This window comes from Myodes glareolus, chromosome 17, assembly GCF_982192425.1.
Source record: "Myodes glareolus chromosome 17, mMyoGla1.1, whole genome shotgun sequence".
In the NCBI taxonomy this organism is placed as follows: domain Eukaryota; kingdom Metazoa; phylum Chordata; class Mammalia; order Rodentia; family Cricetidae; genus Myodes; species Myodes glareolus.
In genome coordinates this window covers 4,671,332-4,688,787 of record NC_142042.1, presented here as the reverse complement: position 1 = coordinate 4,688,787, position 17,456 = coordinate 4,671,332, and positions in this window count along the sequence as shown.

Below are 17,456 nucleotides of genomic sequence, written 5' to 3'. Positions count from 1 at the left end.
GCACCACCAAAATAAATAATAATAAATAAATAAATAGGGGAGTACAGTTTCTGTAAAGATTTTTGACCTGATCAAAATCCTGCCCTGGGCTATCCTGAGACACCAGGCAGAACATTTTGTTTTGTTTTGTTTTTTGTTTTTTGAGGTAGGTTTTTAGTGTAGCCTTGTCTGTCCTGGAACTCTTTTTGTTGACCATGCTGGCCTCTAATGGCAGAACATCTTCTGTATACTGTGTATAAGCTGTGCACAGAGAACCCTGCATAGACTGCCACAGGGGTCCACGCTTGATCTGCAGGGGAGTTGCTGACAGGCATGGCTTTGGGACAGGTGTGGGTCTTTGTGGGAAGTCTTTTCTTGAGAACACTCTTTATTCCCAGCCCATGCCCTGACCTCTGCTCCCCCTCCGTGGCAGAATCACACAAGAGTGACAGAGACTAGACAGAGTTTCAAGACCGGAGTGTTTCTCGCAGAAGGGGACAGGGCAGCTCCGAATGTGACACAGCTGTCTTTTCTCTGGGTGGCCCAGGCTGCCGCAAACCTGACCCTGACTCTCTAAGTAGCTTAAAATTCCTGCTGAAGTCTTTAATTAGAAGGGTAGAGACAGTTTTATAACCTTGCTTACATGAACAAGAGGTCATCCGACTGAACAGGAATACCAGGAGGGCCTGATCTTATGATTTTGGCTTTTCAGGACCCAAACCAGACTTTAAAGTTCTCATTTTCTCCTATAGTTCTGCTACGAGGAACCCAGACTAGAGCCAGCCGGCTCTCTGCCTTCCTCAGACCAGGATGATGTTGATTCGGGCCATAAATGTCACCTTGGCATAAATGTATAAAAATGGAAACAAAATCTCAAACCTGTTCCACATGTGGTAGTGATTTACAGTAACTAACAATTTGAGGGAGCTGGAAGAATGTTATGGGGAGATGTGGAAGATGCAAAATAGAGAAAACATTCAATCAAAAATACCCGTGTGCTGCCACGGCAGAGAAAGGCTGGCCACATTCTGCCTGGTAGGATTGGGCATTGCTAGAATCTACCTATACCTGTCTGGGAGCTTCAGCATCTTGGGTGACCATAAACAGTCAAAAGCAATGACAAATGCACCACATGCATGCTCTTAATGGAGTTTATTTATTCAATTCACAGTTTAATAAGAGAAAATAATATTATAAAATTCTAATCAGTCCCCATAGACCGTGGGAGTCCTACAGCTTTCTGCCTAATGATGTAATTAAGCTTAGCTCATTACTATATAGTCAGACGCCACACACATACACACACACACCACACTCACGCACGTGCATGCATATGTGTGTACACACAACCGTGGACACATATACACTCCCACACATGCATACACACACACATGTGCATACACACACAAGCATACACACACAAATACTACAACTTGTAACTACATTTGGAGAGCAGCAAATGACTTAGGAGATCTATGGGCTGGAGAAGAAAATCTTAAGGGCTTTTTAGATTTTTGGACCAGATCCATGTCAGTGTGTTCTGTAGCAGCCAGACCAAAGCCAGGGTTGTTTGGTCTGGCAGAACAGAAATCAACATAAAAGGAGAACCAAATATCCAACATTTGTTATTTATTGCAGTTATTTTTAAACAAGATAAAGATTTTTATCTACTTCGCATGCACCTTATTGTCTTTCTGTTCTTAGTGTTTTTCCTGCCGGTCAACCCAGAAAACATCACATTTGTTTGGAAAGGAGAAATCTTAATTATCTAATGACAACTCTAAAATGTCTTTGCCTTGATGGCAAAGTGTTTTGAATTCAATTTTTATTGTAAAGATGGAGTATGTCCTGAGATAGGTGTTATGTAAGCCAGAAAGGCAAGGGTTGTCTGCATGGAGAGCTAATCCTGTTGTCTTTAACGTGTGCATGCACATGCAAAGACCTAGCCATCCAGAGCCTCTGTACATGCAGGTAGCTCATTTGTTATCTCATTTGGGGCATTTTCTTTGGAACCTGTGTTTCCTCACCTTATGGTCGGTACTGTGGGCACATTGTTAACTCTTAGGGGAACGGGATGTATACCAAGGAAGCTCCTTGCCACTTGCCAGTCCCCACCCCCCAGTTAACAGGTAGTTGTTGAATTAATTAATTAATACTTTATGACTCCTTCCTTTGGAGCCAGCATCTTTAGATCTTCGCTCCTGAAGTTCTGGGGGTGGCCGCTCTCTTTGCTTTTCATGTACTTTCCCATGTAACATTTACAGGGCCTTTCAGTCATCATCTGTTTTCAATGATGTGCAGATTTTATTTATCAATGTATTAATTAGAGAACAAGTAATGTCTTGTCTCCCTGATATGCAAGATGAGACAGAAAAGATTCATAAATATTTGGAAACCTGCTTCAGAGGTGTGTGTGTGTGTATATAACCGTAAATGTATGTGTGTATGTAAGTGTGTGTATTTATAGGTGTTTGTGTATGTATGTAAATTGTGTGTATGTATGTGTGTTTGTATATATTCATGCATATAAATATGTACAATGATAGAAGCGGGGTTGAGCAAAACTTGGCAATAATAGATAATAATAGCTGTAGAGCTTTAAAGTATTTTATTCATTTATGTGTGCGTGTGTGTGTGTTCCTGAGTGTGTTTCATGCCTGAGAGAGCACACACCATAGCCCATGTGTGGAGGCCAGAGGACGACCTGTGGAGGATATGGTCTCCTTCCCTTTTCACGTGGGTTCCGGGGTTTGGACTTGGTTCATTAGGCTTGTGCGCAGGTACCTTCACTTGCTCGCCCTTTGCAGATCTTGATGATGCTTCTAGCCTAGTTCCTCTTTCCGTGGGATTTAGGAAAAGTTTCTCCCCTTGAAGGGCAAAGCTTTCCCTGTTCCAAAAAACAAACAACAAACAAAACCAAACAACACAAAAACCTTGACTTTACTGTGTCCTTTAAAGCTGGAAAATAAGGTAAAATTTGTTCTGCCTCTGCCCTAATATTACACACTTAGCAGGTGTGAAGCCCCCGAGTGTCCACTTCCTATCAGGGACTGCGCCACACAGCAGGTGTGAGGTGTGAGTGTTCCCTTCCCATCAGGGACTGCACCACACAGCAGGTGTGAGGTGTGAGTGTCCACTTCCCATCAGGGACTGCGCCACACAGCAGGTGTGAGGTGTGAGCATTCACTTCCCATCAGGGACTGCGCCACACAGCAGGTGTGAGGTGTGAGCGTCCACTTCCCATCAGGGACTGCGCCACACAGCAGGTGTGAGGTGTGAGTGTCCACTTCCCATCAGGGACTGCGCCACACAGCAGGACATCGCTGTCCCTTTTCTCACCTCTTCCTTTTAAACTTCCTGTTTCTGTTGCTTCGTTTCTATTTTCAATCCCCTTTATAGCCCCGTGTTATTGTTCCTCCTCTTAAATTTTGTTCCTTTTCAGTTTACTCTGGGGTCTTTTTCCTTCCTTCCTTCCTTTCCTCCCTCTGTCTTTGGGTATTTGAGCCTCCTCTCTGTAGGGCTGTGGTCACCCAGGAAATCTGCCCTTCCAGAAGACTCTCCAGGGTATGGTGGGAAGGGGATACCAAACTGCAGAGGTGAAGGACTGCTGGACCTAGTCTGGGAAAGGTAGCAAGGTAGTCAGCGCCAGTCACCTGGTATTCATGTCAGCCGGCACACAGCCTCTCCTCCCCAGGCCTCTCCCTCCTGTCAGTCTAGTGAGGTCCACATGTCACCATGACAACACCTTCAGGAGGCCAGGGAGGGCGAGTCTGACCTCCCTCTCGGTCCTGATGGAGGGTGGTATTTCTGTCACCTTGCTGGCCACACTAAGGACATGCTTACGGTAGGGAGAAAAGCCAACTGAATCTGGGCCAGGGCTCCAGCATCTCTGTCTTGTTCTTCTGCAATCTGAAAAACAGACCTGTCTGGGATATTTTTAACAAGGTTCAGAATGGATGGGCTTTATTCTAAAATTGGAAGACAAGAAGCAAACAATGAAAAAATCTGATGAAAACTGAACCACTAATCCCGAGCCAGGGACGCCAAGGTCGTTGGACTAGCAGCACAGGTGGTTTTCATTATGTTTCTGTCTGACCGCTGGTTGTCTCCCGAACAAGAGAGAACCAGGCGGTGTCAGTAAAATGTTTCTCACCTACATTACTTTACCAGCCCAGGAGCAGTAGAGAAGCAAGGTAAGAAACCATCCCACATTCCTAAATCGGCCTATAAAAACAAGTGCAGCAGAACACTAACTCTTGTCTCCGACTCTTCCCAGATCCACCCTTCCCTGCTCTCCCCACAACTCCCTGGGTTCTCCTTTTGCTTTCCTAACCTATCAACTCCACCCTCCACTGTTCAGATACTCCCGGCTGCGAGGCCATCACTGGACCATGGTCCACTCCACCAGGAGCTCCATCTTGAAAAACAGCCCAACTACCCCCACCCCCAAGTCATCAATTGTCCATGGCTCATCATTTGGGGGTGAGGGCTCACAAACTTCCCACTGCAACATTAGGATATTTTACATATATGCAAATATATGTAAATTTATTTTCCTTTCCAGTTTGAACATCCTTCGTTTTTTTTTTTTTTGTTTTTAGACTGATTACGTGATCTAGAACTTAGGGAACCATGATAAAAATCAGAAGAGGTTATCTCCACCTTTCTCCTAATCTTGGTGGGAAGCAGTCAACTTTCTCTGTGGTCCCCCAGGTTCTCACAGTCTCCCCACAGGGTGCCTGCTGCAGATTGAGTGTTCGAACACAGCAGCCTGGGCATTCACATGGGGATCCTAACACCTGCTTCATGGAGCACTTCCCCCCCTTCTTTATTTTTTATTTTATTTTTTAAATAAAGAAAACAAACTATCCTTTTTTTCATTTTACATACCAACCCCAGTTCCCACTCCTTCCCTTCCTCCCATTCCCTCCACCTATGCCCACTCCACCCCCATCCACTCCTCAGAGAAGGTAAAGCGCATTGCTTTGGGGAAGGTCCAAGGAGGCCCTCTCTTTGGGTGGAGCAGGGTATCCATCCAAAGAGAGTGGGGCCCAAAAATCCAATACAAGCAGTAGGGATAAACCTGGTGCTACTGCCATTGTCCCCGCAGTCTGCCCCAGACATAAAACTGTCACCCACATTCAGAGGGTCTAGTTTGGTCCTATGCTGGTTCCTTCCCTGTCTGGTGGAGTTGGTGAGGTCCCATTAGCTCAGATAGACTGTTTCAGTGGGTGTCACCATCATGGTCTTGACCTCTTTGCTCATATTCTCACTCCTCCGACTCTTCAACGGAGTGCTTTTCCCATGCATGGCTGTTAAGTTCTATTAATAGATCATGGAATAGTTTACCTCCTTGACTTCTCAGGATAATGATGACAGCAAAGATTCCCAGTATTGAACAACCCAAATTTGATTAGATTCTAATTAGATATCAGATTCTTTTTATAGATTTACTGAACTCAAATTTCTAAAACTCTGTTTTTTCTTTTTTCTTCTGGCACTGAGGATCAAGTGGAATGCTAGGGTCACGTTCAAGCACACACTCTATCGCAAGTCACATCCTCAGATACTTCCTGAGGTTTTCACCGCCATTGTCATGAGAAACCCTGGTTTGGACTTCCCTTCACACTGCTTCATTATTAGAATGATGCTGACCCAAGGGCGCTCTCTTTTGTATGAAATTTCACTAATTTTATTTGTTTGTTTGTTTAGTCTTGAGGCTGCTCTCATACAGTTCTGGATGGCCCAGGACTGAATATATTGGGGGTGGGGGAAGGCTGGGGGCTCAAGGTTGCTCCTGTTTAATGAGAAAAGACTGTGCTCGCTCCTTGTCGCTGCTGGCATTTATTATGAAGTGTGTTGACGAGAATGCATGGTAGAGGTGACATTAATCAGAACCCTGAAGGCACAAACAAGGAAGAAGACAGATGGAGGATTCAAATGAAACCCGCGTAGAAGCCGTGAGGAGCGGATGATCGGGATGAAACGGAGTAGGAGCACCAGCAGCCGTCTGCGCTCTGCACACTCCGAGCTTCCTGATCGGGGTGATGGCGACAGCCACAGCAGCCCCCTCAGAACGGCCATCGCAGCCCAAGTCGCCGGCCTTCAGAGATAAGCGAGCCGTTTGGGCTGTGCAGACTTAGAGGAGACGCAGAGAAGGAGCTCCACAGACTGCAACAGGAAATTTGTGAGGCCCAAAGTCACCCGTCCGCCATGAGCAAGGGGACCTTCAGCTGGAGGGAGAGAGGCAGTTCAGTCAGTGCTGCAAATGTCCACCTTTTAAAATCTCACATCCAGCTGCGGGGAGTTTAAATAGTGGGGCTGGCAGGGTATGAGGCTTTCACGATGTACATTTTCACTACTTGAAAACTGACAAGTACTTAATAAGTCTCTATGGTACTCATTTGCATAAATCTCCACTGATAAATGCTTAAAAGCTTAAAAGCCAAAGGGGGGGCAGAGGATAGGGATAAATCGTGATTTTACTTATAAAAATAGCGTTGTGACTAGAACAGCAAGACTTTTAAGCAAAATGTGTCAGAAATGGACTTAATTAAGCTAGGAGAACATATAAAAAGTATTTTGGTATCCGATAATATTTTCAAGTGTCTAAGAATAGCTTAGACGTTGACTTCCACCTGTCCCTACACATCCAAGGGCTACAGGTCTCAGCCTTCAGGGAGCCCCCTCGGCTCCTTACATTGTACCCCAGTACGTATGTCCTCATCATAATTTGTATTTTCTATAGCTTAGCATTCACCATGCACTGAAGCTAATCACTGTAGAGTGTTGGGCTCTACTCCTCAAAAGGTAGTGCACATGGGTGTCATTAACCGCTCGAATACCTGGACCTTTGTAGACTTTTAATACTGTCTGGTCAGATAAACGAGACAGCAGATGGATACAGATATGAGGAATGAGATAGAGATGGTGTGTGCTGTACTGTGCCTGGAGAGGAGTTTTAGGCGCACATGCTTCTGACACTCAGAGACAGTTGGTAAAGAGGTGGTGGCTGGGGCAGACGCTTTGGGTAGGCGTCTGTCAGTCCAGATGATACAAGGAGGAGCCACTGTCTGCAAGGTTTGCACAGATGCACATACCTCACACTGGTCAAGGTTGATTGGTTTACAGTCTAGTAAAATTTGCAGATAGGCCTCTATTGGGAAGGTGCGCAGTGAAGGACTCCTCTTTGCCGATTTCATTTTAACGGAACAGCGTTTTCTGTGCCGTCCTGTTTCTGGTAGTCTGACTTTAGAAAGGATTGAATCTATGAAAATGCTTGCGTGGGTTTCACTCTTCTCTCTCCTTTTCCTGTGGGACCGGCTTGCCTGGCTTCATCACGTCTGGCTCAGGTATTAGGAGATTGTGTCCTTAACCTACGCTGCCCCTTTTTGTCTATGAGCTACAGATGTACCGTGATTTTTTTAAGGGTATTTTTGCCTGCCCCCAGTTTGCTTAATGTGGTGCTTAATTAATACCATTGCAGTTTCTCTACATTTCTGGTGTAAATAAGCCTCCAAGCCATGACCACACTTATAAAGTGAGGGACTGTAGTCTTTCTCTCTCTCTCTGTTTCTCTCTCTTTCTGATACAATAATATACATGTTACTCTTTTAAACTCTGGTCCTGCCTACTTCACCTACAAGTCCTGCGAGTCTGTGTAGAATCAGACTGGGTCTGTGCGCAGTACTTTCTCTCTGTGCTGCCAAAGTCTCTGAACTGAATTCTCTCCAGGAATGTTAGTGTTTGAGTTTATTGTTTCAAGCTAATGAGTGTGCCTTTAATTCAAGGCTCAGACAAGGGCTGAAACCAGATTATGTGGCCTTAAACCACATAGCAATTTTCCTTGTGAAATCTGTGGCTGCTTGAGTTTAGTTTGTATAAAATAATCAGAACACTCTGGGGAAATTATAAGCTTCTACAACAGTTTGTTCCCTCGGAGCGGTTCAGGTCTGCGTGGCGGTGCAGACTTCAGAAAGCAATTGCCTCGATTCATGGTAAGCATTATAAATAAAAATTAACACTAAAAGCAACACTTTGTAAGTTTCCCTTCAAAACTGGACTTACATAGAGCTCTAAACACATTCATCAACTTTGGATGACCACAATGTAACTAAAATCCAGCTTAGATCAGCTCTAGTTCACCCTGAAAGCTATTAAAACATAGGCTTATAGACTTATTGATAAACACATTGATTGGAAATTTATTCTGGAGAAACAATTATTAACTTCCAGCTTTGTCTGTTTGTTGGCTTCCAGGAAAGTTTTACTGATTTTTTTTTTCCGGTTCAGGATTAAGCAGAGATTCTTCCTATGCTGAGAAATGAGCATGCGGGCTGGAGAGATCCTCAGCCATTAAAGGCTAGGCTCATAACCAAAAATATAAGAAGTGAGCATGCTCATGATGTCCTGTTTACAGAAAACTTGTGTGTTGAGTCAACTTTTAAACATGCATCGTATATATGCAGGGTGATTTATTTAAAAACTATTAGCATGGCAGTGGAAACTCACTCAGAAAGTCAACTTCCTAATCACCACCTGGGTCTGGTGAAAATTACTTCAAAAAAAAGTAAAGCAAAGAAATGCTAAACTTACCTTATCACTATGCTGTTAAATCTATCAACCTCTCGGCAGTAAGCATTACTCAGCAAGAATAAATTATAATCCAGTGACATTAGAACTATGGAATAATAATAAACCGTGGGGCAGGGCCGATGGCTAGGTGGGTTAAGTGCTTGCCACATGAGACTGGAGGACTGAGTGCAGGCTGCGTGGGCGTGGCAGCTGCCATCACTCCTAGGGCTCCAGAGGCTGAGCCCTCATGGAATCCCCAAGGTAAGCTTGCTAACGAGTGAGTTCCAGGTTCAGTGAGACCCACCACACAAAGTGGAGGGCTATTGCAGAAGACACACGGAGACCGACTGCAGCCTCTGCAAGCCCACGTGCACACATATGCACACATGTGCATCCATGCGTGTAAATGCACACGGTACAAATACACATACACACTAAATTGTAAGACCAAGATCATTCCCTGCAAGTGAGATTCATGTATCCACATGTGTTTAATCTTCTTATTCATTCACTGTTTCCAAGAGATAGAATAGAAACTTACTTTTCTAAAATAGATGTAAAAGACTGAACTTGGCAACTGACAGCTGTTATGAAATCTGGGATGAAGGAATCTTTATACCAAGTACATTAAAGGATCAACTGGATATTTTTCAGGTGACAATTCTGTGATTACCTTAAAATTCTGCCTTCTGAATGCCAGAGCCACGGCTGTTCCCTCGGCATGACAGTTCTTCACGCTGTAATTTGCTATAATTTGTGTGGACGAGGGTTCTAGAAAAGCTTCTACAATTAATTCCTCAAATATAAGTTTGTAGCCACAAAGTTGCAGGGTGGTGTGGGCCCAAATTTAGTGACTCATGCTTAAGAAAACAACATTTAATTATAGTTTCAAAAAGAAATTTATTTTCCAACCATTCAAAAACATGAACAGCCTTCTGGCCGTCACCTGGGGTTGGCGTGGAGGGAGACGTCTTGCCAACATGTCTGCTGATTTGTTTGAGGCTTGGTGTTCATAAGATGGGTGTAGAATGAGTCGCTGCTCTGAAGGCTGATGAGGGTCATCCCTGGAGCCCCCTCAACCTTCAGACTGGTTTTGCTAACAAATTGCTGGTAAGTGCTCACTGTGGTAGATATTTATAATTCAGGATGTGCCCTGAGTACAGTGCCAAGTTTTATGGGGTGAGGGATACACACAGGTTTTGAAGAACAAAGAAAAGACTATTACAACCCTGGCATTAACCCCTATAGCAGTTACCTTCGGCAACTGCCATGAGGCGGCAGACATAGCTCAGCAGAAGGGTGATTTCTAGGGCTTAGATTCCATCTCCAGCACGGGAGAAGGCAAAAGAAAATCATCCCATGAGTTCAGACACCACCTCTAGGTACGAGACTCGTCCGAGACCTTTCCTCTGAAATGTCTGTAGTTCCATGTTTCTGCAGGACTTTGTAACTCGCAGAGTTCTCCAGACGATTCTGTGAAGTCGCTGTTGTGTTCACTTTAGTAATAGAGAACTGAGATTCAGAGAGCTTTTACACGTCTTGCTGTACAATGGGTGGCATCTCCTGACCCTAAGACGAATGTTCCCTTATCTTCATGGATATAACATTCTTACAGCTTGTCATAGACACATGGCAGCTCAGAAGCAGGGATATGACATTCTTGCAGCATGTCTGTAAACACAGGGCAGCTCAGTGGATTCTTAAATACACCTTTGAAGAGATGCACCAGAGCTGGGAGGGACTTAGAGAGGCTTTTGGTCCAAGTGAAGGGGAGCAACTGGGGATGCTGGGGACTAGGAGAGAGGTGGGGAGAGCAGGGGTGGGAAGTGAAGTTGAGGGTGAAGTCAGGAGAAAGAAGGAGTTGGGATGGTGGGTAGCATCTCTCTCTAAGAACAGCACCTCTTCCTCATCTTGTCAGGCTCCTGAAGCCACAGGGTCAGAGACTCCATGGAATTATTTATTTGCCTTTACTTAGACAGTTCCCAGGCTAGGGTATTTTGCACCTCGACCCCCGGTCTTCTCCCACTTGGTGTCAGTTCCTCCTTCCCTCGCTCTGTTTCACTTCTGCCTTCATGGCTATATTCTTCAGTCGTGGGACAGAATTTGAAAAAAGGGATTTAGGCTCTTGCCTTTTATGGAAATTTTATGAGATAATTTTAGGGGGAAAAGCTACATGGCACTCCTTAAGCTCTCTTAATGGACTGCTGGTATAGATCAGAAATGGCCAACTAGAATATTTCTCCTGTCTCGGTTTCCATTATAGTCATTACCAAGTTGACACGCGGTGTGCCTAACACAACCCCAGGGAGAGGCTGCTTCCTTTTCTTTCAATTTTCCCTTTCTTATATGTGGGATATGAGTGTGTATACATATTCATACATGTGTGTGTCTGTGTGTGCAGGGAGCACATACATTTATTTGGAGGACACATATTTTCCTTCATTTTATACTTCTTTTGAGGCAGGGTGTCTCAGTGGATCCTGGATCTTACGGAGGTCTGAGCTTCCCTAACCATCTTGCAGCAGGGGGCCGCTTATCTCTGTGTCCTGCATGCTGGCATTATAGGCAGCCACTGTGCCCACCTGCCCTTTATGTGGCTTCTGGGACCCAAATTTCTGCTATAGGCAAGTGCTTTCCCTACAGAATCACCCCCCAGCCTCAGCCCTGCCTTCCAGAAGCTCTGTGACATTGGCCATTCATTTGGACTCTCTGTGGCCCAGCTTTTCCATCTTTGAAATAAGCAATAGGAGCTGCCTGGGCTGTCATTCTAAGAGTCACTTTAGAAAAATACACCAATTGGGGTAAATTTCCAATGAATCTTAGTTATTTATAGAAATTAATAATCAGGGAATTCTATAAGTACATGGAGATTCAGTTAAGAAGACTTGGAAGTTTCGGAAGTCCCTGACAGTACTGCCTTTCTTATAGGAGAATCATTTCACGGTATTAACTGCCAGCAATCTCATGAGACAAACAGACTGATTCAGTCACTTTACTCTGAGGAGATGCTTCCCAACACCTTCCAGCTACCACCGTTTCACCAACAGTGAAGTGCAAACCCCTTCCCCCACAACCTTACTGGCATCTTATTTTTTCTGATAATTTTTGAAGAATAGCCATTCTGACTGGGTTGTCAGAATGCAACTGAGAAGTAGTTTTAATTCATGTCTCCCTGAGGGCTAATGATGTTGAATGTGTTAAGGAGTGCTAGCCATTAATATTTCTTGTTTTGAGAACTCCGTATTCAGAACCAAAGTTCATTTTTATTGTTTTTTAGTTCTTTGTATATTTTGCATGTATGCATACATTTGTATATTCTAGTTCTTTGTATATTTTTAGATTTTAATACTCTGTTGGAGTAATAGCAGTTCCCCCATTCTGTAGATTACCTCTTCAGTCCATTGAGTTTCTAACATGGAACATGAAAGTAGGGCTACTAAGCCTGAAAAGACTTAGATGGGGTTGGAATAGGGGGATAGGGAGTGGGAGGATTGGAAAGCTTAAGAGAAACTAAGGTTATATGAAAAAACCATACAGAAAACTGCTATTTATAAACTAAACTTATACTTGGAAATTAAATTGTAAAGTCTGAGTGTTCTATGATGGGGTGTCATAACAATGTATACTGGGGTGTCATGACAATGTATACTGGGGTGTCGTGACAATGTATACTGGGGTGTCGTGACAATGTATACTGGGGTGTCATGACAATGTATACTGGGGTGTCATGACAATGTATACTGGGGTGTCATGACAATGTATACTGGGGTGTCATGACAATGTATACTGGGGTGTCATGATAATTCTACTCTCGGAAATCGGAGGCATTAGAACACAAACCCCAGTGCTAGGCGCAGTGGTTCCCTCTTCTGAGTTGTGGATCAGAGACAGCTCAGACCCTCCAAAAGAACACAAGCTGTTGTTACTGCTCTTGGTGGCCTGTAAACAGAGGTGGAGTGTTTTTTTTTTTTTTTTTGGTACTGCCTTGCCCAGTCCCAACTAATCACACAAAAGCTTATATTAATTGCAAATTGTTTAACCTGTTAACTCAGGCTTATTACTAACTAGCTCTTACAACTTAAATTAACCCATTTTTACTATACATTAAAATACTATACATTTTACATACATTTTGCTATGTAGCTTCATAGCTTTACCTGTTCTATAGCACATCTGGTTTCTCTGGCAGCTGGCTTGCATCTTCCTGATTCTACCCTTCTCCTCTCTGTAGTTTGGTTTGACTTCCCCATCTGACCTTATTCTGCCTTGCTGGAAGCCAAAGCTTCTTTATTAACCAATGAGAGCAATTCATATTTGCAGCGTATAGAAGAATTATCCCACAGCAGTTGCCCACCGGGACTAGAAGATGAGACTGTATTGTCAAAGGCACCATGCCTTTTGCTACAGGACTCAGAGAAACCAAGATGGCACTGAGCTGGAGACCCCCTGCTGACTGGCATATCGAAAGGTGCTGCATAGGTGATTGGGGCAGAAAAGTCACTCCCAGCCTCGCGCAGCTGTGTGACATGTCTATTGTATGTTGACCCCAAGGCACACCTGCCCATTACTGTAATAGTGGCATGGCTGTTTGAGGAATAACCAGATAGTTTGTGGTTGGGTTTGAGGATTGCTCCATGGGAGGGAATACATGCTTGGCACTATATTCCTGGTCAAAAGGCCACGGCAAGGGAGAACGTGGGCCCAAGTGAGGAGCACACTTCCATGACTCCTTAAATGGACATGCTGTCAAGTTGCCTTCTAAGCACGCATGCCCCAGGGACTAGAAAGGCTGTCAGTCTGGGGCAGAGGAGCTTCTTTTGTAGACGGCGAAGACTGATGTCATGGCTCATATCTGGTGAGGGTGCTGAGAACGCGTGACTGATGAATGTTCAGCCTTAAATAGGACATCTGTATCCCAACCCCTCCTTTCAAAGCCTCAGGAAACATCAAAGAAAGAATTTAGGAGCTGAAGGATGGAGACGAGAGGGGCGAAACTCCTTAGCCCAGAGTGGGTTTCCATCATGGGTGGGTGAGGCACTCAAAAAACACCATCCCTTCCTGCAGAGCCTTGACTGTTAGTGGTTGCTGGAGCAGGGTGTGCTGAATCGCTTCATGTCAATGAGACACAAAGCACAGTCCTCAGAAATGGAAGAGTCACAATTGAGAAAATGCCTCCCAAAGATCTGCCTGTAGGCAACCAAGCCGGTAGGACATTCTCTTCATTAGTGGATGACAGGGGGAGGGCCCAGCTCATTCTAGGGTGGGGCACCCTGGGCTGGTGGTCCTGGTTCTATAAGGAAGCAAGCTGAGCAGCCATGGGGAGCAAGCCGGTAAAGCACTCATCCATGGCTTCTGCAGCAGCTCCTGCCTCCAGGGTCCTGCCCTGCTTGAGTTCCTGTCCTGACTTTTTCCAATGATGAACCATAATGTGGAAGTATAAGCCAAATAAATGCTTTCCTCCTGGTGTTGCTTTTGGTCATGGTGTTTCATAGCAGCCCAAACTAAATCAAGATCAAGGGGTGGTTATTTTCTTTAATGGTGTCACCCCTGGGGGGCTAAGTTAGGAAGAAGTCATTCTGAGCAAAAGGAAGGGGGGTGCTAAGATGACAAAGTGGGGGAGGGTGTATATAATCAAGATGTGTTGTGTGTGCAAGGTACTATCAGACAACTTAAAAATATAATTTTGCCAAGATGAACTTTACTTATTCTTGTTCATTAGAAATAAAAAAATTAAAAGCAAAAGGATAGAGCTCTTCATCTCTAGTCTCTTTTTAAAATTTGATTCCTTTGTTTTTTATTTTATTATTTTTATTTTTTCTATTCTTGAAATTTAAACCTATCAATACTGTGTCTAGTTATTATCAATGAACATAAACATAAACTTATAATATATTAAAAATCACAATAAACTAAGACACATGTGTAGTAGACTTTCTATTAGGTCACCAACCAGCTCCCAAATCATGATATGGAGACTTTTAATTATGAATGCTCAACCTTAGTCTAGGCTTGTCCCAAACAGCTTTAGGTAGGCGTCACAATTTAGTGCTAGTTCATGAGCGGCATTGATAGGCACACTCTAAGAAACCCAGCCTGACACTTCTGCCTTTTACTTGAGTTTGTCATCTTCATAATCTAATTCACCATGGTCTGGGGTTCACATGCAAAGTTCTCAGCTCTTGTTTGGTCTCTACACCACTTCTTTCTTCTACTCGTCTGTTAGAACTGTTGGGTTAAAGTTTTAGAGAGATAAGTTCATGTTCTCTTTGGCTAACTTAGAAAGTACATACAATGTTCTTGTTCCCTTATTTGTAGTTACCATGGAAATTGTAGCATGGATTCTTGCCCATCGGTCAGTATTTTAAATGGGTTCCTTCACCTTCCACCCAGGTAATTTATGGATCTTGGAACCCTGGACTCCAGTATCTCTCTCCCATCTTCAAACTCAGTGCTATTGTGGGCTTTCCAATTTTAAATGTACACGTAGCATCTTAACTACTTTTGTCTTACTACTCTAAATGGTTTTCATTGAGTTCATATTTATTACTTTGTTTATTTGAAGTTCCTCTTTGTTTCACCTGTCTGGGAATAGTTCTGCCAGAAGTCCTTGAACTTTCCTTTAGCGTGAGTTTGCTATGGATAAGTGTGCTGCGTGCTTAGAATTTGTTTTGCCCTCACTCTTTTTTTTTATATGATCAACGTCAGTATATTTATTTATTTATTTTCAAAGTTTATTAAATTATAAAAGTTTCCATTTCTGCCCCTCCTCCCAACACCCTCCCACTCCCCCCACTCCCTCTCCTTTTCCCTCTCCATTCCTAAGAGCAGTCAGGGTTTCCTGCCCTGTGGGAAGTTCAAGTTCCTTCCCACCTCCCTCCAGGTCCAGGAAGGTGAGTATCCAAACAGACTGGATCCCAAAAATCCAGTATATGCAGAGGAAACAAGTCCCAGTGTCATTGTCAATGGCTTTTCAGAAAGACTCTGGGCCAGTCACATTCAGAGAATCCGGCCACATTCAGAGAATCTGGTTGGATCACGTGCTCGTTCAGTCCCAGTCCAACTGGCCTTGGTGAACTCTCCTTAGATCAGTCCCCTTGTATCAGTGGGTGATGGCGCCCATCGCAGTCCTGATTTCCTTTTTCATGTTCTTCCTCCTTCTGCTCCTCATTTGGACCTTACTTGAACGTCATTTTCTCCAAGCACAGCACTACTGAATGAGCTGCTCCTTCCTGGCGTTCTCGGCACAGGGAGAGAGCTGAGATCTGGGCTTTGCCTGCTGCCTCTCATCCCCTTCTCTTAGAAAGTCAGTGTCAGCTGACTCTTGTTCCTTTAAGAGCATTTTCTTCCCTCTTTTTCCAGGATGCCTGGAAGACTTTCTCATCAAATTTATCATCTATTGAATCTTCTTTCTTAATCTAGAGATGGAATTATTTCCCTATTTTACCAAAGAGTGATGAGGCTTCCTCTCCTCCCCTGTCCTCCCGTTCCTCCCCTCCTTTTTTCTTCTTTGTCTGTTGGCACACACATTTGTGCCATAGAACACATGTGGAGGAAAGAGGCCAGCCTGTGGGAGCCAGTTCCCTTCTTCCACAGTGCAGGTCCCCGGGATCAAACTCAGGTCATCAGTCTTGGAAGTAGACACCTCTCCTGGCCGAGCCATCTCTCCAACCCCCATCAGACTTTTTCCATGCAACTGAATTGTGTCTTTCAACTGCAGAAAATTCTCATCCATTTCAAAGATGGTTTCTGCCTCATTAACTTTCTCTTCTCACTTTGGCTTGATGTACACACTGTTCTCTGAACACTTCCACGTGTTTGACTTTTCTGCTGGATTCTATGCATCTGGATAGCTTACTCAAACCAATTTTTGTGGAATGAAAGCACCGTGAGGACAAGGATCAAGGCTGCTCCACCTGCTGTTAGTCCTCTAGCTCTGAACAGAACACCTAACCAACTCTTGGCGTATAACTGATGCTCATTGCAAGAATGACTCAGAATACTAGTAGTACTTGTACCTAAGGGTTAACTTATCAACAAGAATAATAAAATCAATTCGAAGACCATTCAAAGAATTGCATAGTGACAGGCATTAAAGAATGCAGATAAAGATTGCAGGTTCTGTATCAAACAGTTTTATGTCTTCACAGAATCCCATTTTCTTTTGTTTCCTTTGTGTCCCAGGCAGAGGTCACTCATCATTTTCTCTGCATAATCAGCGACAAGATAACACATAATGAACAGCGTTTGGTATCTCGGCCAACTGTCAAGCAGTGAAATCCATCCCAAGATAGCCAAGCATTCCTTGGAGGTTCTGCAGACAGTGTTCCAGGAAGCCATCAGAAGAACATGTGGTCTTCTTTTGGATTTATTTATTTTAAAACTTGGATAGTTTTATAATAATATAAACATAATGGCGTGTATACGCGATATCCTAGAACTTGCCGTGAGCGAAGAGACTTTGACACAGCAGTATTATGCTCATGGCTTACCGAGACTGGGATTCCCTGGTGCTGTGGACTTTTCCTCCCTCATTTTTGGGATAGTAGAGCTGTGGAGAAAGAGTTTGTGAAAACCCGAGATTATGTTTGACTTCGAAAGGGCAGTTGGAAGCGAAGGGTGACGTCAGAATAAAGTCTGTGGACTTTTGCTCATTTCTGTCTTCGCTGAGCTTACTTTTAAAACAGAATGTTGGGTTTTAATACATCCTTGATCAGAAAGAGTGGTGTCAATGAGTAAAAGAATTCGAGAAAATGGGACCAAAATTTCCTCAGTCCAGGGAGCCTGAGGATATACCATTCATTCAGCTAAAGCCAAAGCCAGGTTCGGATCCCCGAGTGAGTCCTGGGGCCAGAGACGCTGTAAAGAGCGGTCCGGTGATGTCGACTGCCACGTTCTCCTTATTC